At 37.9% G+C, this 9,599-nt stretch overlaps 1 long non-coding RNA gene across 1 annotated transcript; it reads left to right on the forward strand.

The window, feature by feature from the left end:
• Positions 1–1,709: 1,709 nt before the first annotated feature.
• On the forward strand, positions 1,710–8,949 carry LOC137466612 (uncharacterized). The gene is made up of 3 exons (XR_010995243.1): positions 1,710–1,831; positions 2,133–2,238; positions 8,664–8,949. It is a non-coding gene; the product is annotated as an uncharacterized lncRNA (long non-coding RNA).
• The last annotated feature ends 650 nt before the right edge of the window (positions 8,950–9,599 follow it).

Genomic DNA, 9,599 nt, shown 5'->3' on the forward strand with positions numbered 1-9,599 from the left:
ATTCTAATTTTTGTATGAAAGCATTTAAAATATAATTTTTAAATAAGAGTGTTTTTGTTCAAACAGCACAGGAAACCCTGGAATTGAAAATATTAACTGAAAAAAATGATGCCTCGTAAAAGCTTGAAACATTGCTCTCCTTATGGATGCAGCTTGACTTTCTTCCTGTAGTCTGCAGGTTTGAATTAGAAGAGAGTAAACAATTGTGATTGTTAATTACTACTTGTACATAGACTTCTCCTAAATGTGATGATTCTGCACAAATAATAGAAGAGGCATTTCACCTTCTGTGTTAGGACTCACCTAAGAAAGAAACATTTTCAGTGGTTGCTACAAGTGGTCACATGTATGTATACCGTAAATATAACACTCATGTAATTTTGGTGGCTCCTGGCCTCTCTTAGGAACACTAAGTGCTCTCTTAGGAACAACAAAAATTGGTGGGAGAGACCCATAGACTGAGAAGGACATCTGCTCACTAGGAGAATGTGTAACAGGTTTTTATTATTCTAATGAGAGAAGAAGCAAGGCACTGAAAAGTGTGTTAGATTCAAAATCTGAATGAGCTGTTTGAGTTTTAAGTCTTGAATTTGTTTGTGTATTTTCATTAGCAATGTTGGATTCTCTGTCTGCAGAACCTCAAAGAAAGGAAACACAGGTAGCTGAAATGTAGACAGAGCCAGAAGTTTTCTCTCTATTTCTGATTCTCTGCCTCCAAAACATGGAAAAAAACAACATTTGCAAGGGCAGAGGTTTTCTCTTTGTAATCTGGGTTACCCCATGCACGGTGGCGCATCCCTTTGGGCTGTGCTTTCTGTTTTTCAGCCATATTTTTTCTTCCTTTTGTTTGGTGTATGTGTTTTGGTGAGGTTTTTTCCATTTATTTCCCACTTAAGCTGACAGAACAGAGGCAAAAACACCAGTCAACTTTAACAATGTCTGTGGTTGCACAAAATCATATTTGCTGGCAAACCTAATAGGAAGGCAAAGATGGTCTTAAGATGCGTGCGGACCTTCAGAAGTTCAAGCCATATGTGAGATTGTGCCACACAATTAACAGGGAAGCTGATCTGGTGTGGGAACTTCTGGGTAATCTGAAACTCTGAGTTTCAGGGAACAAATCAGTAGGCTATGTTAAGGCTGGCAATATGCTGGTGAAGAAGTGGGACCCCTTGGGAGCTGTGAACCACCCTTTTGTGAACCACAGTTGGAGCTCTCTTCTTCCTACATCTCTCTAGAATATGTGATGTCTATCCTGCAGCCTTTGAGCATTTGAAGGTTTGCTGGCTGGTGTTCAAGATCAGAAAGGCTGGACATTATTATAGGAATACCTACCACTGTAGACCAACAGCTTCTCAGTCATTTTTTACATTGTCTTACTTCTTAACTGAGGACATGGCTTGAGTTGATAAATACTACACAAAAAGCTATCTGTGCATTGTTCCTGGCAGAAACTACTAGGATGGTGAGAAAACTCATTATTAATAATCATAGTGTAGAAATTTGTTTGAATTACTTATGATTAGACTCTCAGTAAGAAGGTTTGTTATGATTTCTTTTCCTACCAGCCTTTTCTTTTAGTTGTCTGGAGGAATATGGAAGGCAGGGTCACCAAGAGAAACTGGGACTGTTTGGGGCCTGTAGATGGCATTATGACATTGCTGCATTTCTGTTGACTAGCTCTAAACACATTAAAAATTATAAAGTACCAAGAGGTCATAAAGGTGTATAGCAGCTGTGTCACAGCTGATGAAGTTACATGACTGCCAACCAGCATCATTTAAATCCCTTAAAATATATCAGGTGCAATGCTTAGCTGCAGTTCAGTGAAGTAAGTGAATGCCATATAAACTATGAGTAATGTACTGAGTAATGCAATCTAACTGTTTCTCAGGAGAATTTGGCTGTGGTTTTAGTCAACTAAGATTAGCAATTGGCAAATCAAAACTGGAAGCCTTTGTGTAGTCAACAGTGGAAAAGGTCAAGATATGCCTTAGGGCCTTCACTGTGCTGGAATGTAGAAAGAAAAAATGACCTGGCTACATTACGCTATTGATATTATGTCCTGTAAGTACCAAAGATATGTCACTAGAATATTATTGCCCTTTTTTTTTTTTTTTTTTTCTTCTCAGAATGCAGGACAGAAAATGAAGATGCAGCTGAATGTGGAAATATATACTTAAGGAAGTGTAGGATTCAGCTAGCATGCTCTCCTTCCTTCTGTGAATTAAGTTTCAGGTCAGTAGTCTGTAACAAATCCTCCATTCCAGTGGGAGACAAGCTAGTGCATTACAACACAGAAACCAGACTAGCTTTTAAAATGCTTGTAAAAATGAGATTATATCTACCCGTCTACATAGAAGTATTCAACACATTAAATCAATAATATTTTTCTGACATTAATCTATCCTTTCTTATTTAAAGGACATACCCTTTCAGCAGAGATCAGCTACCCTAAAATTACCCTCAGCAAGCACAGTAAACACTGAAATAATCATTATGATCTGAGATGAAAATTGTACTGTAGAGCTTATGTAAATCATAAAGCTTTCTTTTATGTTCCAAATATGTTTATAGTTTGCTAGTATTCCTTACCATACTATTAATAGTTGAAATTGTAAGCAGAATTATGTTATGTATGTCAAGTATGGCTGGGGAGTAATGGAATGGCTTACCACAGGAAATTAAAAGCAGGATATCAAACTGACTGTTCTTCAGCTGTAACTTGCTGGTTACACACATTGAACAGGGGGTTATTTTGTATCAATCACAGTCATGTTTATATAATGCAGACCTGCCCCTATGGTCTGGTTTTCTACCAGAAGAAAAATCTTATCCTTTTGCTTTTGATAAGGTCAGTGATAATGTGTCAGAAGAATTAAATGGTCCTGTTGAGCCAGAACCTGAGCAAAATACAACTGCTAATGATAGCAGAATCATTAGTGTCCTGCTGTGGAAAAAAAAAAAACAAACCCTCATCTTCTATAGGTTAGGTGACTGTTAATCAGAAGTTGTATCCATATTGCATATAGACATTTGTCTATATGAAACATTTATATTTTCAATATTTCCAGACAAGATTTTGACAAGATTAGGTTTACCTCAGATGACTTTTTTTCCTGGTGTCCTTTAAGCCATGTCTCCTAGCTGACAAGATGATCTTGAAATTGTTAGAGCTTTCTGCCTTTGAAACATGGACTTGCATTCCTGGTTAACACAGAGAAGTGGAGCAATGAACTCTGTAGGGGCATGAATCCATAACAATGAGCAAATTGCTGTTAGGAGAGACCTCAGAAACACATCTCTCTACAACAGTAAGCACAATCCATCCTCCATTCAGTACAGTGGCTCCCTATGGAGTGCTGAATAGGCAGAGCAGATCTTGCACCTGTCTGTCTTAGCAGCTCTGTTGGCTTTTTCATATCCAGCTGTCTGTCTTGCATTTGTAATGAAACATTGCTTCCTACAGACAAAGTATGGAATCTTGGACAGCATTTTCTTTGTTAAGTTCAATGTGGATTCTTTTGCCAGCTAATAGGTTAGCAATACTCATTAAAATATGGGCTATAACTGGAGTGAAGGGAAAGGAATACTCAAAAGAGTTGTGTTTGATTTTGCTTGTATAGACACTATATATGACTAAACCTGTTATAAGCCTGTTTTGGCTATTACTCATTTTATGCGTTTTAGGAAAACTGCTTTGAAATGTACAGTGCAATTTTCTTCTCAGACAGAAGGTTAGTAAATGTTTTGCTGTGAGAAATGGAGTTTGCATGATAGATAGTGACTGTGCCTGAGCATGGTGATTGTGTCTTAATGCTATGTTTCTTGTGGTGCTACTTAGCTGAAATACAGCTGAGTTTTGTGATCCAGATCTGGCACTGAACAGCACTGCTTCTCTGCTATCTATGAATCTGTACAATTGAAGCAGTGGAGCATGAGCCTTGCAAGTTCAAAGCCATTCAGATGAAGAAGTCATTTTCCTATGTCAAATACAAATGTAACAATTAAATAGTATATACAGAACTGTATATAACAGTTCTTGCATACTCACACATGCTTTGGATGCCTTCAGTATTGACTGCTTTGAACATCCACTCTTAAATTTCTTATGAATACATTCCAATTATAATTTTATTACCTCTCTAAAAGCATGTTTTCATTTAGAACAATAAAGCAGGCATTCATGAATGAGTAATAGACTGAAGTATTAAGGCTCTGCTTCTAATAAGAGACGTAGCAAATAAGATGTTTCCTAATAGTTATAGGGAAGCAATCTAAACAGTTCCTCTATCATACTGAAAACCATTGGGAAACTGGGGAGAACAAGATCTATCTTAAATTATTAGTGCTGCCTTTAGTGTTAAATTACTTAAATTTCTGGCAATATCTTAGAGGTACTGTCCTTCTTTACACTTTATCAGTTTCTTCTTCCCCTGCTGTCTGCAGCCTAGGAGTCAATGTGGTAGGGGAAATCTTCAGCTCCTGCCACTCAGTGACAACAGTTCAAATGAATGACACTATCTCCACTGCCTGGAATGGATGACATTTGTCTTTGGAAGTGGGTGGTTGCAAACATGCAACCATAAAATCTCTTTTAAGTCTTTTTCTCAGGTTTCCCCTGTGCTGTCCTGATACCTTCCACCAATTTGTTATGCCACTATGGTCATTTGAGCTCAGTCTGACTTGCTATCATATTTATTGTGTTTCTGCAGCAAAGAACTTCTCCATAACAATAGCCAGGAACTGTTGTACAGAGACAGGGAACGGGGGTCCTTGAAAGTAGAGCTGTTCTACTGTACAGTCTCTGAAAGCAGTGAACATCACTAACTGCCTTCTTCTCTCCCCCGCCACAGCTCACGTATGGTGTGTGGGCCTTCATTTCACAAAGCAACCAACCCTCAGATCTGCAAATCCACCAAGCAGCAAAAAATGTAAGTTAAAGCCACAGTACCTAAAGAGGAGAAGTTAGAAATTTTCTGTGCAGAGAAAAAAAATTTCCCAGCGATATATCCATCCCTCTCAGCCAGCACATGTTTTCAAGCACCTGGAGAAAGACACCTGGTGACACAGGCAGAAAACAGGGCCTGGTGCAACCCTTCAGCGTGGTCCTATTAAAACCATGAGCTGCTGGACACAGGAAAAAAAGGCCTGCAGGCTTTCAAAAAGAGTTAATTTTCAAAGCATGAATTGTGTCTTTTCCTCTCAAAAAGTTGATTTCAAACTCCAGATTTGCCTGAAACTCATTTCTAAATAAGGTGTGGAACCTTGAAAGAGGGTCAATGCAACACCTTCAGTATTCTTCTCTAGAACAGAGAGAATAACTAACTATTTTCATAAAAAATTAGAACAACAAAATGGTTGAGGGTGGCAGTAACCTCTGGTTGTCATTCAGTCCACCTCCCCTGTTCAAGCAGTGGAACCTAGAGCAGGTTTGTCAGGACCATGTGAGATGCCTTTTGAATATATGCAAGGATGAAGAGCCCACCATGTCTCTGGCAACCTGTGTCATTTCTTGGTCACTCTCACAGCAAAAAATTGTTTCTGCATATTCAGAATTTTCTCCCATATTTACTTTACTTTCTTCAGAGACATTTACATTTTCAAATCTTTTGCAAATAGAGATAAAGGCAAATATAGACATGAAATGGCAGATTGATGGCTGGAGAAATGATCAGATTGAGAGCTCACTACAGACTTTGCCATCCGGTACACTTGTAACTCAAAGTAGGGATGTCCCCTTCTCTGGATCTTCCCACAAGTCCAGTCCTCAGAAAACTCAGGTGAATAGTCTTCATTTAGCTCCTTGTCTTCCTTTTCTAGCACCAAGACTATGCAGAGCTGGTTTCCCTCTGTCTTTCCTGAGGGTTTCATGGTCATTGCAATCTCCTGCTTTCCTCTTGGGAATGGCTAGAGAAAGGAAGGAGACCCATATGAGGTCCTACATGTACAGCAGCCACTTGCCAGCTTTTAACTTAAGTTGTAAAAGACAGTCTCACTCACTGACATATTATTCAGCTTCATATGTCTTTTTAATACAACTTCATGACAGTGGCATCCTCCTTTTGGTATTTTTGTGAATTTAGTGAACCGCCTGCCAACAAAATCCCACTTTCTTCCCCCACCAAGTTAGAAAAAGGAATGAAACTGCTAGAGCAGATCTGTAGGCTGTTTTTCAGGCACAAGTTAAAGTACAAGACATGCTATTTGAATATAAAAATAAACTTTTTTTACTGTGAGGGTGGTCAAATACTAGAGGTAGGTATAGAAAAACTTTGGAGATATTGAAAGTCTGACTGGAGATGATCCTGGGGAACCTGCTGTTAGTGATCCTGCCTGCAGCATGAGTTTGACTAATGATCCCCAGAGGTACATCCTCAGCTCAGCTGCTCTGTACTGCTGTGATTCTCCCACACTCCAGCTGTATTTCAGCTGTATTTCTGTATTTCTACAGAAGAGTCTGGGCTTTGAGTTCTGGATGAAAACTCTTCCAACTACTGAATTTTCCCTACAATCTTGATTTCTTCTGGGCTTTAGGCTCTACTATATTACTAGTGATATTCATAGTTTAGTATCTTATATGCCATGTTTACTTTTAAGTGACCACTTGTATTTTTTTGTAAGGGCAAAGTAGCACAAATCACTGACTCCAAATTTATCCTGTTTATGTTAGATAACTACATTAGGTTATAAAATATCAAACTGTATTTATTCTGAATGTAGTTTGTACCCTTCTTTCTAAAGAGACTTTAAAAAATTTTTGTTAACACCATGATCATTTTACCTTTAATACTGAAAGGTGATACATTTTTAATCAAGCCACGAGTCTTTTGTCATTGCTAGGGGATTTCTGGTGTGTATGTTTGTATGCGTGTTTTTTCATTTTGTTTTGTTTTACCAAAAATATGTAGAAATAGAAAAAGTAAGAATAATGACTTTGTGATAATTTTCTTAAAAAGTTAAATTTGTCTAACAGTCCTTAAATACCTGTCTTAAGAAGCATGATAAGTACTAAATTGATGGGGATATACATGTGTATCACAGAAATTTCAGCTTCCATTTTGTACAGGAGACTCTAGGAAGAAAGCTGCCAGGGTTAAGAGAAGTTCTGCTTCTTTTTCTGTGATGGAGTTATAAATTACTTTTAAAATTAGTTTTCCCTGTGTAAGTTTCTCCAGGAATATTTTGTAGGATACCAAAATATCAAAATATTGTATCAAGAATAGTGTGTCCAGCAGGACCAGTGCAGAGACCATCCCCCTGTACATGGCACTGGTGAGACCAAAGTTTGAATGCTGTGTTCAGTTTTGGGCCCATCACTGCAAGGAAGACATTGAGGGGCTGCTCTCAGTGCTGTGGTTTAGTTACCAAGGTGATGATGGATCAAAGTTTGGACTCAATGATCTTGGAGTCTTTTCCAACCTAAATGATTTTATGATTCTGTAGTTCTTTAAAACTGGACATCCAAAAAAACTAGACTTGGAATCTGAGAGAATGACCTAAAGTTACACTGGATACCATCACTAAGTGCTGAAGCAGGAAACTCAGTAGAATTGAAATAAACTGTTTCTGCCACTCTCAGCATATAATGCTTCTTCCTGTTCTCCTCATTGGTGATTATCACACTAGGAAAAAAACATTTCCATATCCCAACCACATGTTGAGACAATAGGCAGGAGACAGGAAGCCAGAAGGGATTCACCTATGCCAGTCAGTCTAAACTGTCTTTATAGACCGTGGAAAGAAACTGGCACTGTTATGAATTAACTTGATTTAAATTAAAAAATTGAAATACTCTGAGCCCTGCTTAGGGCACATCCCAAGGATTTCAAGAATGTAGAAGAGTTTTTGTCATTCAGTGATGAAACTGTGGCTGCTCTTGCAGCTGGAATAGTTTTTTAAATTAAACAACAACAAATGCTAGAGATTTACTGTTGCAACATAGGTAAGAACTCATGGACAAGCAATTAACTAGGAACATATCCTAGTTTATTTCTATTAAGGTCTATTTTTTAAAGGAAAAAAGCCCACATACATAAACAAAACATATTAAATAATCCTAATTAGTTTTCTTTCCTTTGTTTTAGCAGACCTGAGAGAGGAAAGATTCTAACAGAGATGAATACATTAGGGACCATAATGTAAATGAAAAATTAGAATGGAAATAATTTCCTCTGACCAGACATGAGGTTCTGGGAAGCATATGATAACAGCAGAGCATTAGATGGCTCTTTCCTCCTGCTATTTAGGACAGTGAGTATCAATATCCTTGCTATGCAAAATCTCAGATTTTATTTGCAGTCCAACAGAAGGTCAAGAAAATTCCAACCAACCAAAAAGCAACAGAAAACTTCACTTTTTTAGACTATGGAAGAAGTATCTTCTAGCCCTCTAAAGAAATTTGCTCCCTTTACTTTGTCAGCCTTGTTCACTTCCATCTCTGTCCCCTCTGATGCCACACTCTCTCTCCAAGCAGTGCTTGTCTAACCTCTTCCCTTCTTTAGGGCTGGAAATCTACTTAAAGCCAGAAGGTGACCTGATTCCCAGCACTGTATTCCTTCACAATGATAGCTGGTTTTCCATGTTGTGAAAGAGTCTCAAGTGTTTGGTTCTAGTAAAAACACTTCTGGCATGCTGTAAATCAGTATTCTTTTCTGTTTCAGTCATTGACATGTTACTCTACTGGATGGGCATTCCCAGCATTCCTCTCAAGTCTCACCTGTTTTATCTACTTGGACTACATGGACTTGGGGGAGGAACAGTCCTGCTCCTGATGTACAACATCTATCATAACCTCTCTGTTATCTCAGATGGAACTGTTATGCAGGGATAAAACATCTGCTTTGTCTAGATTGGGAAACATTCTACAGATACAATATAGGATTACTCCATCCCTGGTTACTCCTCAGGATCACATATGTTCAATTATGTTCAGTTAGCACAATTGTTTCAAAGTAGCCTGCAATTCTACAGTTTGAACTACTTAATAAGTATTTTGCAAAAATGTGTTTCAGTGTCATGATTACTGTACATATGCATTCACAGCATAAGCATTTGGTGTTACTTTGGCAAAGCATACTCAACATACATATACACATATATTTTTTCATACTCAACTCAAATATGTTTGTTGGTATGGCATACAGTAAGAGTAAACATGTATATAATGTTTTGAAGTGCCTGTGGATTATTTTGTCCATTCATTTCACAGCTATCTTAGCTGTTGCTTTAGCAACAGAAAAGCTAATGTAGACAGCTGTCAAATCAGATAAAATTATTCAACTCAGTTCAAGTCCAACAGATATGATATCATCATTTCTTTCAATATTTGTAGGCTTATACAAATAGAACAGTCATTTTGCTTTTGCTAATTATGTAAAAACACAGTACTCATTGTACAGAGGTTATTGCTTTAATCCCTCACTCCCTTTCCCTGTGCACTGGAAGTCATAGTTCATGCCTTTTGAGACTGGTAATATCTCAATGCATTGTGCTCCTGCTGAGCCTTTACAGTGTTCTGTATGCATCATATGTCTTGTTCAGAATAATAATCTGGCACTAAACCATCTCTGATCAGTTGGTTTGAAGGTAGTAGTCTG

The sequence above is a fragment of the Anomalospiza imberbis genome, chromosome 2, assembly GCF_031753505.1.
Source record: "Anomalospiza imberbis isolate Cuckoo-Finch-1a 21T00152 chromosome 2, ASM3175350v1, whole genome shotgun sequence".
NCBI classification, from domain to species: Eukaryota; Metazoa; Chordata; class Aves; order Passeriformes; family Viduidae; genus Anomalospiza; species Anomalospiza imberbis.